The sequence below is a fragment of the Phascolarctos cinereus genome, unplaced genomic scaffold, assembly GCF_003287225.1.
Source record: "Phascolarctos cinereus isolate Bilbo 61053 unplaced genomic scaffold, phaCin_HiC Scaffold_726;HRSCAF=1367, whole genome shotgun sequence".
Classification (NCBI taxonomy): Eukaryota; Metazoa; Chordata; class Mammalia; order Diprotodontia; family Phascolarctidae; genus Phascolarctos; species Phascolarctos cinereus.
Genome location: NW_027556098.1, coordinates 381373469 through 381389233, shown reverse-complemented (window position 1 = coordinate 381389233; position 15765 = coordinate 381373469). Strand labels below are relative to the sequence as shown.

General features: G+C 43.5%; 1 protein-coding gene across 5 annotated transcripts in view; it reads right to left on the bottom strand.

Moving 5' to 3' along the window:
- Nucleotides 1-15765, bottom strand: part of CAPZB (capping actin protein of muscle Z-line subunit beta) — a 173261-nt gene that overhangs the window by 96044 nt on the left and 61452 nt on the right. The gene's annotated exons all lie outside the window — the stretch shown is intronic.

Sequence of the window (15765 nt, the reverse complement as noted above, 5' to 3'; positions counted from 1 at the left end):
CCAGGCATGGCTGTCCCTTCTCACTCCTACCCCTGGGCCCAGCCTGACACTATGCCAGCTTCCCCACTATTGCCTACTTCTTAAGCACTATATGTTCCACACAAATGCCAATTTTTATTTTTTCTAATAATTTATTTTTAGTCTTGACCATTCACTTCCATAAGCTTTTCAGTTTTAAATTTTCTCCTCCTCCCTCCCCAAGATGGTGCCCAATCTGATACAGGCTATGCATACACATTCCTATTAAACATACTTTCACATTAGTCATGTTGTAAATAAGAATCAGAACCAATAGGAGGAACCATGTGGAAAGAGGAAACAAAACAAAACAGAAGGAAAAAAAGAGCAAATAGTATGCTTCGATCTGCCTTCAAACTCCATCGTTCTTTCTCCGGATGTGGACGGCATTTTCCATCATGAGACTTTTGGAGATACCTTAGCAGATGCCTAATTTTTAGAGGGAGCTACTGATAAGTTAACATTGTGATGTTTTCATGGTTAAAAATATATTAAAAGTGATCAATTTAATGTTCAATAGACTTCTTATGTTATATCATATTAGTTCACACTGAATGATTTTTTTTAAATGAGGGAAAAGGTCCCGGCGGAGCCAAGATGGGCGGAGTGAAAGCAGTGACTTGCTTGAGCTCTCCCCCAAACCCCTCCAAATACTCATAAAAAATGGCTCTAAACAAATTCTGAAGCAGCAGAACCCACAAAAAGACAGAGTGAAACAAATTTCCAGCCCAAGACAACCTGGATGATTGATCAGAAAGGTGTATCCTGCCAGGCTGGGAGCGCAAAGCAGCGTGGGCGCGCAGGCCGCAGCAAACCTGGAGCAGGCCTCAGAGGACTGAATCGCGGGCAGCTGTGGAGGTTTCCAGACTCCTCAATCCACAAATGCCAAAGACAACTTAGAAGGTCAGTGAGAAAAGTCGGTTTCTGTCGGTGGTCAGAGAGGAAGGCGGGGTCTCAGCTCCATTCCCCAAGAGCCTGGCCGGGGGGAAGGGGGAAGGGGGGGGGCAGCTGCTTCCCGAGCTTCCGGCCCACAGACTGAGGGGGAATCCAGTGGCTGATCAGAGAGGGACTGCCGGGATCTCTTTGCCAGTGCTGAGGCAGGAATCTCTTGCTTTGCCCGTGCGTGGATCTGGGTCACAGTTCTGGGCGGCAGTGCTGGGGTGAGGAGGAGCGCTGGTGGTGGAGCTTGTAGTGGCTGTGAGAGGAACCCCTCCTCACAGTTACAGGACAGAAAGGAATACTTGTGGTCACAGGCCAGGAAAGGAGTAAACACCTGCCCCTTATCATACCACCTTGGAAGAACTGAAAATTTACAGGTCCCTACAAGTATCTCTGAAAACAGCTACAAACCCCTGAAGCTTGGGACAGTACATTCTCCACATTGGAAGCAGACTCTTACCTTAACAAAGAGTTTAAAACTCAAGTAATTGGCTGGGATCATGAGCAAGCAGCGCAAAAAGAGTCAGACTATATTATCTTACTTTGGTGAAAAAGAAGATCAAAATATACAACCAGAAGAAGACAACAAAGTCAAAGCTCCTACATCCAAAGCCTCCAAGAAAAATATGAATCAGTCCCAGGCCTTGGAAGAGCTCAAAAGGGATTTTGAGAAGCAAGTAAGGGAAGTAGAGGAAAAACTGGGAAGAGAAATGAGAGTGATGCAAGAAAATCATGAAAAACAAGTCAACAGCTTGCTAAAGGAGACCCAAAAAAATACTGAAGAAAATAACACCTTAAAAAACAGCCTAACCCAAATGGCAAAAGAGGTCCAAAAAGCCAATGAGGAGAAAAATGCCCTAAAAAGAAAAATTGGCCAAATGGAAAAGGAAGTCCAAAAGATTACTGAAGAAAATACTTCCTTAAAAATTAGAATAGAGCAATTGGAAGACAGTGACTTTATGAGAAATCAAGACACTGTAAAACAAATCCAAAAGAATGAAAAATTAGAAAACAATGTGAAATATCTCATTGGAAAAACAACTGACCTGGAAAATAGATCCAGGAGAGAGAATTTAAAAATTATTGGACTATCTGAAAGCCATGATCAAAAAAAGAGCCTAGACATCATCTTTCAAGAAATTATCAAGGAAAACTGCCCTGATATTTAGAACCAGAGGGCAAAATAGAAATTGAAAGAATCCACAGATCTCCTCCTGAAAGAGATCCCCAAAGGAAAACTCCTAGGAATATTGTAGCCAAATTCCAGAGTTCCCAGGTCAAGGAGAAAATATTACAAGCTGCCAGAAGGAAACAATTCAAGTACTGTGGAAACACAATCAGGATAACACAAGATTTAGCAGCATCTACATTAAAGGACAGGGCATGGAATATAATATTCTGGAGGGCAAAGGAGATAGGATTACAACCAAGAATCACCTACCCAGCAAAACTGAGTATAATCCTTCAGGGGAAAAAATGGTCATTCAGTGAAATAGAGGACTTTCAAGCATTCCTGATGAAAAGACCAGAGCTGAATAGAAAATTTGACTTTCAAATACAGGACTCCAGTGGAACATGAAGAGGTAAACAGGAAAGAGAAATCATAAGAGACTTATTAAGATTGAACTGTTTACATTCCTGCATGGAAAGATGATATTTGTAACTCATGAGAACTTTGTCAGTATTAGGGTAGTTGAAGGAAAAAAATTATGTATGTATATATAGATAGATAGAGGGCACAGGGTGAGTTGAAGATTAAGGGGTCATATCTGGAGAATAAAATTAAGGGATGAGAGAGGATGATACTCAGAGAAGAAAGGGAGAGGTAGAATGGGGTAAATTATCTCACAAAAAGAAAAGAAAAGTCTCTCACAGTGGAGGGGAAACAGGGGAAGGTGAGAGGGAATGAGGGAATCTTATTCTCATAGGATTTGGCTTAAGGAGAGAATAACATACACATTCAATTGGGTATGGAAATCTGTCTTACCCTACAGGAAAATAGGGGGAGAAGGGGACAAGAGAGCAAGGGGGTGATAGAGAGGAGGGCAGATTGGGAAAGAGGGTAATCAGAAGCAAATACTTCTGAGGAGGGACAGGGTCAAAAGAAAGAATAGAATAAATGGGAGGGCAGGATAGGATTAAGGGAAATAGAGTTAGTTTTTCACAACACGTCTACTAAGGAAGTGCTTTGCATAACTGCACATGTACAACCTATATTGAGCTGCTTGCCTTTTCAATGAGGGTGGGTGGGGAGGGAGGAAGGGAGAAAATTTGGAACTCAAAGTTTTAAAAACACATGTTTTAAAAAATGTTTTCACATGCAACTGGGAAATAAACACAGGAAATGGGGTACAGAAGTCTATCCTGCTCTACAGGAAAAGAGAAGGGGAAGGGGACAAGAGAAGGGAGGGGGAGAGATAGAAGAGAAGGCAGACCAGGGGAAGGGGTATTCAGAATGCATGCCATCTTGGGGGGGGGGGAGGGGTGAGAAATTTGGAACTCAAAAACTTGTGGAAGTGAATATTGAAAACTAAAAATAAATAAATTTATATCAAACAAAAAAAAATAAAAAAAATAAATGAAGGAAAAGGTTCTCAGAGCATCTTCTAACAGACCAGCTGCTAGCTTTCTGCTAGTTTGATGATGCAGCTATCTAGGGGTGGCAGAGGGGCTCAGAGAACTTTTCTGGATTATTTTCAGGTTTATGGCTATCTTCTATAACAGTAATGTCAATACAAATAGAAATGGATTCCTGGGCCCACACTGACTTAGAAAACCTCAAATTAACATTATTTATCTGTGTTGTATTACATTTTTATTTATTTTGTTAAATATTTCCCAATTACAGTCTAATCTGGTTCTTCCCTCCTCTCTCCCACTCAGGACTTTTGTGGGCTTCTGTTCTCAAAGACTGAGGGAACCACTGAGTCTAACAGCCAGATAAATGGGTGTGACCATTTTTTTTCACCCAACTGCCACTTGATTTTGTCCCCTAGTCTACTTAATTCACAACTATATATTCAGCATCTTATGTTCTGTAGGTGCTGAGGGTATAAAGATGAAAAAAAATACCCTGCCCTCCACATGTTTACAATATACATTACAAAACTCATTACCAACCCAATGATATATAAACTCTCGATCCTCTCCACAATCCGGCTCCAATCTACTGTCTTCTGCCTTAGCTTTCACTACTCACTCTCTGGAATAGCCAAACTCTCCATCCTCAACCCCAACTGTCACCATGTCCCCTGCTACCTTCTTTTCCCCTTTTCAAACAATCCAATCCTACAGCTGAAACGACCTAGGGGGGCACCCTCCCCCCCCATACTCATGTGAAGAAATCTCTCCTGTCTTCCTAGACCCACCTCCCTCCAGGAAGCTTTTCCTGAACTCTCTTTCTCAACTAAAGAGGGCCTCCCCTCTTTAAATTTCTCGATGTATTTTGCCTGGACTTCTCTTTGGACCTTATTAGAATGCAGGTCTGAGTCAGGAAGACCTGAGTTCAAATGTTGCCTCAGACACTTACTAGCTGTGTGACTTTTGGCAAGTCACTTAACTTGCTTGTCTAATTTTTGCAACTATAAATGGGGTTAATGAGAGCGTCTACTTCCCAGGGTTATCGTGAGGCTCAAACAGATAATATCTATCACAGTTGGGAAGCTCTAGTACAATGCCTGGTACTCAGAAGTTACTTAATAAATGCTTCTTTCCTCTGCCCTTCCCCCAGTTCTGCCCAATTCACTTCAACAAGCCTTTGTTTGGTATCTACTATGTGTGAGGCACTAAGGCAAAAGTGACCACTGGCCGTGATCTCAGAAAGCTTACATCTGAGGGAAACATTCAGTGATTGGGCGTACATGGGTTTTCTCTCCTATTAGTCTTAGGAGCAGGTGCAGGGGAGAACTTGCACACCAAAGGTGCCAAGTAAATGACTGCTTCACTTTGCCTAGAGGACTCTCAATGGCAGAATTTGCCATCCCTGCCAGTCAGGGGCTGAAACAAAGTATCTGCTCTAGAACAGGGGCTGGCATGCCTTCCTTCTGGGCATTCAGATTATCCAAAAACCAGGCCAAAAGCAGTGGGCATCACATCTACAGACCTTGCTGTGTTCGCTGCAGTTGTTTTTTTAAATGGGATTTCCTCTGCAATCTGAACAAGTACTGCAGGAGCCTGCCGCAGGAGCTGACCATATATGCTGCCCCCTTCCCCACCTCAGGCCCACCCAGTAATTCCAGAAGCACACCAACAGCTCTGGGGGCCTGCAGGAAGCCTAAGCATCAACCTTAGCTCTGACTCCTGGCCATTCACCCTCACTGGCCTTGCAGGATCATCAGATCACACAGAGAGGGGACCTCAGAGGCCATTGAGGCCAACTTTCTCATTTTACAGAGGAGCAAACTGAAGCACAGAGAGGTTCAGGGATTTGCTACAAGTGGCACAGCTAATATACGGCAGAGCTGGGAAAACGACTTCAGAGGAATCCTAGACACTCCCCCGGCTCCACTCCGTCTGGAATCTCAGGGCATTTGGCATTTGAGCCTAAAGATACAAGCCACTTCCAGGAGAGCCTTAAAATTTGAGGGAACTTCCTGACCAGGAGAATGGATTTCCACAGCCTCTCCTCCATATATTTATTCCAGTATATGACTTTTTTAGGACTTCCACACACGCAAGCCCCATGGCAAATCCAAAATTTAATTCTCGAATTTTAATTCTACCATCAGCAGCTTGTTTTCCCTTACAAAGTTCTCTTCAGGAAGTGAAAGAAATTAAATGAGTCACTCCCAGAGGTCCCAACTTTAGACACTGCTGTTGAGTTGTTTCAGTCACATCTGGCACTGTGACTCCATCTGAGGTTTTCTTGGCAAAGATACTGGAGCAGTTTGCCATTTCCTTTTCCAGCTCATTTTACAGAAGGGGAAACTGAGGCAAACTGGGTAAAGTGATTTGCCCAGGGTCACACAGCAAATACATGTCTGAGGCCGGATCTGAACTCAAGTCTTCCTGATTCCAGACCCAGTGCTCTATGCTACCTAACTGTCCCACTTTAGATACTACATGAACACATTTAAAAGTTGTGCACATATCTGGCAATCCCAAGCCTAATTTTTCCAGGCTACAGAACCTCATAGAAAGATCCATACACGCCTTGATGAAATGCTTTCACACGTGCAAGGAGAGGAGATGAGTTAACACTACAAATGAGACACGGAACAAAATTTCAGGGAATCCAATGCCTGAAGCAATAGCTAAGACACTGGATAACAGACATGATATCTCAAAAGAGTTAGAACAAGGGAATCTGATAAGAAGAAATTCAATTGGGATAAAGTCCTGCCCTTGAATGCAAGAAACCAAGTGCCCAAGTAGGAGACGGGAGAGGCACTGTTCACAGAAAAAGCTTCCTGGAAATGTTAGTGAACTGCAAACTCAGTGCATCAAGAGTATAAAATCTGCATTAATTGTGCAGAATTATGGCCCTGACAGCTCCGTTGTCCTGTGACCTGGTAAGATCATACACAAAGAAAGGAGAAGGGGTTGGGTCAAGGATCCCTTGAAGAACCCAGAGGAACCTCCACTTAGGGCAGGGAAACTTCTTCCAAGTGCAGGCTTGAAGGTTGCCGTGGATGGGTGAGATTGAGCGTGCTCAGTGTCGCCTCACAAGGAGGTCATCCGCAAACAGATTGCTGTCTCCATGCCCTGGCCACATACAAAGCAGAGTGGAGTCTACCACTGGGGAACAGCTCCATGATGGGAAATCCTTAGGGTTTTCCCACGACAGTGGATAAATTCACAGCTTTTGAATTACTGATCTTCCAGCATTCTAACACACTATTCTTGAATCTATTCCTACTTAGCCTAATAAGGACTTTTAGGCTGTTATGGTCTTCCTCTACCTACATTTCAGATTTTCAAACATAACAGAAACGACAACAAAAGTTCATATTGAAATAAGCCTGTACATGATTCTCTCACTTAACCCTCATTACAGCACCACGGAAAGGAGACTTGGGGAAGCTGGGCAGCTCATCTAGGGCCACACAGCTAAGTGTCTGAGGCAGGATTTGAATCCAAGACTTTATGCCTCTAAATCCAACTCTCTTTCCTATGATGCCACATGGCCCTTCAGAAGGCTCTCGGAGATGATTTTGTCCCTTTATTGACAGGAAAGCCAAAGCCCAGAGGAATAAAGCAATTTACCCAAGTTCACCTGGCTAGTCTGGTTAAAGAGCCAAGGCCGAGGCCAGTCTGATTGCCACTGAAGGGCTTAGGTTTCCAGCCCAACATAAGAGAGGGACTAGACTTCCTGACTATCTTAATCAGTGAGCACTTGCAAGGTAATTTATTCTTGTTGTTATTCTTGGATAATTGCAACAGTGTGGTTTAGCAGAAATACTCTGGATTTAGATGAAAAAGTCATGGGTCCAAACCCTAGCTCTGGTGCTCCACTGAGCCTCAGTCTTCTCAGCAGTGAAATGGGGATAACAACATTTAAACCATAACCTCAAAAGGCTACTGTAGAGGAATTAAGTGCTTTGTAACTTTAAAGCACTAGAGAAAGGTCCACTAAAGCAGAACTGAAATGAGTGGCCTTTGAGAAACAACAGCCAAAAAAAGACAGTCTTCTACAGTGAGCCTTATAGAACAGGACAAGCTGTGGACTCATCTACTATAGACAAATTACAGAAATCCTGTCACCTTTGACCAATAACCCTCTCAGACAAATTAGTGTATATACAGCATATTCACGAATACTACGGTGGCCATGTTCAGCTCTGGTGCCACTTTCTCCAAAAGGCCCTTCTGATCCCCTCCAATTGTTAGTGCCCCCCACCACCCGCCATTTGCAGAAGCTGCATGTATATGCGTGTGCGTGTATTTTGCACAGCCCTATCTGTGTGTATGTTGTTTCCTCCAGTAAAATGTAAGCCTTTTGAGAGCAGGGATTACTTCATAGGCTCATAGGACCCCAGAGCTAGGATCTAGGTAAGGGACCTTGGAAGCCATTAGAATACTCTTTTCACTTTACAGAATAAGAAACTGAGACCCAGGGAGGTTGAGTGATTTACCCATTGTTCCACAGGTATGTAAATATCAGAGACAGGATCTGAACCCAGGCCCTCTGACTACACAGCCAGTGATCTCTTCCACTGCACCGTGCTCCCAGAGGCTAGCACAGAGTCCGACACATTCCAAGTACTTAATAAATGCTTACTGAATGAACTAAAAACACTCAAGTCCTTTTGACCTCATCCTTCTTTGGTGGTCAGAAAATTTCCTGGACTCCTATCCTAGGAAAGAGCATAGCTGTATGATTTCCCATCATCTGTTCATTAATGTCCCACAGATGTCCTGGGCCACTTTTCCTCCTTGGTCTGATGAACCAAATGATTAATCTCTCCACTTGGTTAAATGACAGTTGAGTGTAAAAACTTAGGCACTCATGAGCAGCGCACGCCAGCTCTACAACATCAACCATCCAGAGCTATGGAGCTATGGGAAGGAGCCTCAAGAGGCCTTTCCAGGCAAGAAAAACTGGGAGACAGGGAGGCTGCACCTCTGCTAGAAAACACCAACTTTCTTGCTTTTCAAATCATGGAAAAAGCTGATCTGGATTATGATGGTGGCCCCTGGCCAGCAGCAATAGGGATGAGAGAGCATTTCTTCACATTTAAGATGGCTTCAAACAATGAAACTTCTCCCTAAAAAGATTTACAAGATGGATTAGAGCAAGGATCTGCCATGTGGATAGGGAAGGACTCTGACTTCCTCCTGACATGGTTTTCAAGGGTGTGTATGTGTAGGGGTTGAGGAATGAAGCTATAATGGAAGGATCTTTGGGATCACTCTGCAGGAAGTGCAAATTAATAAATCTGAAAGAGAATAGGAAGATTTAAATGATTTAGGATAAAATCAAGGCTCTGCCAATGCAAATATTTCATATGGAAAGGGGTAGCTCTACTTTATGACGTGAGTCCAAAGGAAGGTTTAAAGGGGGGAAAAGTTCATACAAAAAGCTACTTCATTCAATCCATTTCTCTTCCAGGCTCCCTGGGTTCCCATTCAGGTGTCTATACATCCATAAATACAGGAGTCTCCACTTAGCAACCTTGTGCTTGTTCCAGCCATGTGCCCTCTCCTACTTTCCACAGAGCACAGTGCACCACAACACAATGCCATGGTGCTGAAGAACCCTAGAGTTGGGCCATCCAGCATAAGGGGTCCCGAGCAAGCCCTCTCACACACACCATACTCAGCCTATAGGTAAAGACCTCTGGTAAGAGGAAAGCCATTCCACGCTGTCCCAGGACAGCCCTTTCCAATTTGGGGGAAAGCTTTAAATACTGGACCTTTTCTCTTATACTAGCCCCCTCTGCCTCTGGCCCAGCACCCTCAGGCCAGAGACCAGAGACCAGAGACCTTTGCCTTGGAGGATATAATACTTTCAATTGGGAAATCTCCTTCTTGGAGACCTACTGCCCAGACTGGTAGGGTATTTGGTTTGTTTTTTAATTTTTATTCCCTCAATTTCCTCCATCCTCCATCCCTTGACTACCCTCATACTGTCATTTCTGTAGCATCATTTGTTGTTCAGTTGTGTCTAACTCTTTGTGACTCTCTTCGGGCTTCTCTTGGCAAAGATAGTGGTTCGTCATTTCCTTCTCCAGATCATTTTATGGATAAGGAAACTGAGGCAAACAGGGTTAAATAACATGCCCAGAGTCACACTGCTAGTGTCTGAGGCGATCTGAACTCAGGTCTTCCTGTCTCCAGGCCCAGCACTCTATCCACAGCAGACCCTGCCCACTCTAGCTGAGCTGGTTTCAGCTATGATTCCCATAACACCTCCCACCAAGTTCTCACCAGCTACTTGACTGATCCATTCCACTTCTCTCCAGCTTTACAAGTTCTGAAATCATAATCAAAGCGCACTAATACTGGAAAGAGCATGTCGATCTAATCCCCTATACCTTCCCTAATTAACTTTTTAACTTTTCAGACTAGCATAGCCTTTCTTAGCCACCAAACTCCATTGAGGGGCTTTGTCTTCCTTTATTAGATCGTCTGCTGTATCCATCCCCCACCCACCCACCCACCCATCTACCCAGGTGGCCACTTTCTCCATTTTTGTATCTAAATCTTCAGTGCTCAGCCAGAGGTCCCCACGATGCTTTTCATTCATTTATCACATGCAGAGTAAATGGGCCTCTCCACAACTTCACTCACTGCTCCTGGTTCTGCCCTCTTCCCCAGGTTAGCTCAGCAAAACCTCAAAAACTCATAAAGGAGCTCCAGAAGCAGGCACCACCCACAAGCATTTATCCACCACAGTCCAAGACCCAAGCTTAAAAACAATTTAAAAAATCAAATTCACTACTTCTTTCTACTGTTCTAATATATGTGACTGGAGAATAAATTCAGCCTGGGGTCAATCTCCAGGTCCCTGAGTTCCCAAATGCAAAATTATTAGAAAACCAACTTTACCCAAGTCAGAAAGGCTACTAGGCTGGGCTCCACCACAGACTAGCCCACTTAATGGTAGAAGATGGCCCACCAGGCAATGAATATTTTTGGACATAGAAGGCAGCTAGTGGTGCACTATACAGAGTGCTGGGCCTAGAGTCAGACATGAGTTCAAATCCAGCCTCAGATATTTACGAGCTATGTGACCCAAAGTTTTGCCTCAGTTTCCTCAGTAAAGTGAGGATCATGATTAGCACCTACTTCCTGGGGCTACTGCAAATATCAAATGAGATAATATTTATGAAGCACTGATTACAATGCCTGGCACACAGCAGGTATGTAATAAATTATCGTTCCCATCCCAACAATTCACAAAACCACATACAACTAAATGAAGGAGGTCATAGCTACACAGTCCAAATCCAGGAGGTTTTGAAAGCAGTGAAGCAAGGTGGCCAGCACTACAGCTTTCCCCTTAGCTGGTAAAGAATAATACTTCAACACTTTAAATGAAATGTCCTGAAGGTTTGGTCTGATACCAGGAATTTCCAACATCCTAGAAAAGCAGTTATGCCCAAAAGTCAATGTGCCCTTTGCAAGAAGAAGGCCATCTGGTATCATACATCCACAAACACCTTCCTCCTTTACTTCTGATGGACTAAAGAGACTGAATGGGCTATTTACCAAGAAAGCCCAACAAATGACAAATGTTTACTCCCACTGCCCCACCTTGCCTGGAGCTCTCTATGTCACCTCTATCCAGAATTAAAGGTCCCAATCTGGTAACCCTTGGCTCTAGCTGAGCTGCTCCCCTCAAGAAGCTCCCACAGATGTATCTATATCTATATCTATGGGAGTGGTAGACAGAGGGGAAATATTCCGAATAGTGAAGTACACAGACAGGGGTGAGAATTTCATTTTTCAAAGTCAGCCAGTCAGGAAGCATTTGTTAAACACCTATGATGTGCCAGGCACCGTGCTAAGTGCTAGGGATACAAAGAAAGGCAAAAGACAGATCCTGCCCTCAAGGTGCTCACGATCAGCAGACACATATGTACAGGCCAACTATAAACAGGATACACAGGGAAAAAAATTAACAGAGGAAAGACACTAGAACTAAGAGGGATTAGGAAAGTGAGAAGGTGAGATTTTAGTTGGGGCTTGACAGAAGCCAGGCAACTGGGAGGCAGAGATGAGGAGGGAGAACATTCAAGAAACAGAGGAAAATGTGGAGATGCACAGCGCCTGTCTGAGGAACAGCAAAGATGACAGTACCACTGGACCAAAAAGAACATAATGAGGTGTAAAGTGTAAAAAGACCAGAAAGGGGGGAGGAGGGGGAGAGGGCTAGATTACAAAGGTCTCTGAACATCAAACACAGAATCTTCTATTTGATCTAGAGGTGATGGGGAGCTACTAGCTTACTGTGTAGGAGTATCACACACCCATCAGCAAGCTACTAGAATAAACCAGGCATGAGGTGATAAAAAGGCTGCATCAGGGTGGTAGCAGGATCAGAGGAGAAAAAGGGGATACATTTGACAGAGTTTAAAACACATGTGAAATCGATGCGCCTTGGCAACATATGGATAGAGAGGTGAGATGTGGGGAAGGACTGAGGATGATAGCTAGGTTGCGAGCCTGAGGAGCTAGGAGGACGGTTGTGCCCTCTACAGTAATAGAGACGTATGAAAGAGGAGAGGGCTTAGGGGGAAGGTTCAGTTTTGAGTTCAATAAACTCAGTGTTGATTTAAGATGTCTAGGGGACATCTAGTTGAAGATGTCTAGAAGAAGATGTGAGATGTGAGACTGCAGGTCAGCAGAGAGCATTAGGGCAGGATACATAGCTTTAAGAATAATCAACCTAAGTTTGATAATTAAATCCACAGGGGCTAATAATGATATCACCAAGTAAAACAGTATAGAGGGAGAAGAGAGTCCAGAACAGAGCTCTGCAGGACACTCATGGTTAGAGATGTTATCTGGATAAAGATCTAGAAAAGGAGACTGGGAAGGAGTGACTGGAACAGTAGGAAGAAAACCAAGAGAGAGTGGTGTCTTGAAAAACTAGAGAATATCAAGAAAGCGATCAATAACATCAAAGGTTGCAAAAAGGGAAAAAAGCATGAGGACTGAGAAAAGCCACTGAATTTGATAGTTTGACAATCACTGGAAGCTTTGGAGAGAGCAGTTTCAGTGGAATAATGAGGTTGGAGGCCAGATTGTAGGGTGCTAAGAAGAGAGGGAGAGAAAGGGAGGTATCAACTGTAGTCAGCCTTCTCAAGGAATTTAGCCACAAAAAGCAGAAGAGATATAGGACATAATCAGAAGGATCAAGGGCAGCTTTTTGAGGATGGGAGTAACACAAACCTGTTTGTAGGCAGAAGAAAAGGAGACAAGGAGAGATTGAAGACATGAGAGAGTGGGAATCACAGAGGAGACAATCTGCTGGAGAAGGGGTCACCATTGCCTTGGCAAGGAGTAAGGCCACCTCTTCATGTGAGATAGGGGTGAAGGAGATAGTGGCAGAAGGTCCAAGTGATAGGAGATGAGGAAGAGAGGAGAAGACGGGGCTTGTGAATGGCCTCCATTTTTTCTGTAAAATATGAGACAAGGCTTTCAGCTGAGGGGATGAGGATAAGCAGAGCCATGAGAGGTGTGAGTAGAGATGAAAAGGTGTGGAAGAGCTGCTATGGAAAGAGGGACAGATGAGAAGGGAGGCTGATAAGAAAGAGTGCCTAGCAGCACTGAAAGTCCCATTTGGGTTATGTAACATAAATTTGTAATGGACCCAGTCAGAACAGTTGCATGATTTTCTCCATCTTTGCTCAGCAGTGAAAGCAGTGGATGGCTGATCCAAGGGACTCAAGGCTGAAGCTTGGCAGGAAATAACTGGCAAAATTATGAGGGAGCCAGGCACTCAAGGAAAGAGGACAGTACAGAGTAGAACTGGTTCATTAAGAGGTCAAGACAGGGAAAAGAGAGGGACTAGTGCAGGGCTGAAAATCTTGGAGAGTCTAGGAATTGGAAGTCATGGTGTAGACAAAGAATAGGGTTTGGCATGGGAAGGGAGAGGTGGAAAGCCAATAGATTATGGTTGGATAAGAGGATTTCAGAGGTCCTGACATAAATGTAGGTTAGTGGTATCATCTTTGTATATGAATGGCACCTTACTTTCAGAGTTACGTGATGTTATGAAGAACAGAAATATTACATTGCTATTTCTGAAGAGAGACATATTGCACAACAGAGATTACTATGGTGTGTATATGAAATATGTATATATATATACACACACACACACATACAAATATACATACATGCATATACAGTAAAGCATAGAAAAGTACTTTTTCATGGAACTTTAAAAAAATTAAATGCTTTTTAATTCATTTATAGGATCTAGACTTAGATCAGAGTTTACTTAAGAGACCACTGAAATCCAGTCTCCTTATTTTAGAAGGACATGAGGCCTAGAAAGCAGAAGTCACATTAGTAAGCGAACAACTTTCAACAAGATCTAAAAACAGATCCACTCTTCTAAGAAATCGTTTCATCTAGTCCCCTCATTTTAAAGTGGGAGCCTAAGGCCCAGAGAGGGAAAATGATACGAATGAACTTCAAGAAAACAAGGGAAAAGTAAAATTAAAAATATCTTCATTCTAGTTACTATCCACACTTTCATGGGTGCAGATGCTCCCTCCACCAATGCATACCTCCATATTAGTAGCCAGTCTTCAGGAGTAGCCTTGGCCATAAGCAATTCGTGACCCAGAGGCCAACCGAATGGAGAGAAGAGTAAATATCCAAATGGGATCAGCAAGAAACTCCCTTAGCAGGCATTTCAAACTTTTCATCACTTGGCCCCTTCCTACTTCGCCACTCTTCTTATACATTACTCTCCCTCCATGTACTTTTGTGGGGGGAAGCAATTAGAGATAAGTGACTTGCCCAAGGTCACATAGCTCATGTGTGTTAAGTGTCTGAGGCCACATCTGAACTCAGGGCCAGTGTTCTATCCACTGTGCCACCTAGCTGCCCCACCTCCCACGTACTCTTAAGATACAGTTACATTGGCATATTTTCAGTTCCTCAAACATATTGCTCCATCACCTGTCTCTTGGAATGAAAGGAACAAAGTATTTACTAAGCGCTTCTGATGTGCTTTCTCTCCTCTCAGTTCCTCATGCCATTTTCATCTCCAACTCTTGGTTTCTCAAGCTCTCTTTCAGGAAGGCTCCCCATTCTGCAGGACATCTTTCCCAGCACCTCCCCCCCCCAGCTATTAATGACTCCCCTTTCAGATTACTTTCCATCTGCTCTGTACGTGGTTATTTGTATGTTGTCTCCCATTAGAGTGCATACTCCTTGAGCCAGGGATAATTTTTTTCTTTTTAGCCCCCATACTTAATCCAGGTATGCTAGGTGATAGATGCAGAAATTCAGTGAAAAAGCCCAGCGAAAGAAACCAACCAGCAGCTTGGAGTATCAGAATGGCCTGTTTTGTTAGGTTCTTTTCTTTGACAAAGAGGTGAGTATTGATTCATTTTTCCCTTCCAACTTTTGAATCCCAAGAGAAAGATAGTCTTTAGATGGCTTCTGAATGCTCAGCTCTCCAAACTTAACCTTAACAGGAAAGACATCCATCCAAGTCTTGTTTTTAACCTCCCACCATCCCTTACATCAGGGAAGGGTGCTGGCACATGGGCTACAAGGTCACACTCCTTACTGAAGGATCATGAGAACATTTACGGAAACCCTTGTTACTGCTCTGCCAGCAGGCATCCCTGCCTAAGAAGAGCCTGGAAGACCACAGAGTATTGGATCGAGGGCAAGGAAGCAGATGTGGAGCACTTTCATCAAAGTTATGCTTCCTATGACTCCAAGGAATGCACTTCTTATAGAGCAGCTTGTAGAAAGCAGACTTCTAAGTGGAGCACTTGAGTAAAACCCATGGAATACCAGAAAGCTGAATGAATGAAGGAGACAAGAGATGGAAGGGGTCACTGGCCCACCCAAGATATACTGGGTTCATGTGATGTGCTCATTCTCTAGAAAGAGAAGGAAATTGGATCACAGAGTTTAGAGCAACAAGGGATGACTTAAGAGAGCCCAGGTCCTTGACTCCAAACCTAGTGTTCTATGATGTCCCACATCCCTCTTAGAAAAACATACAGACAACATCTCCATTCTTCAATACAACACAGCCCACGAAGTAAAAATGATGTCCTTTACTTATACAATGATGCACCATCAGCAGGACACACAAAACTATTATCCAAACAGTCAGGGCAGAACTGGTTACTTTTCTGCTTGATGCTATTCCCTTTATTATCAACA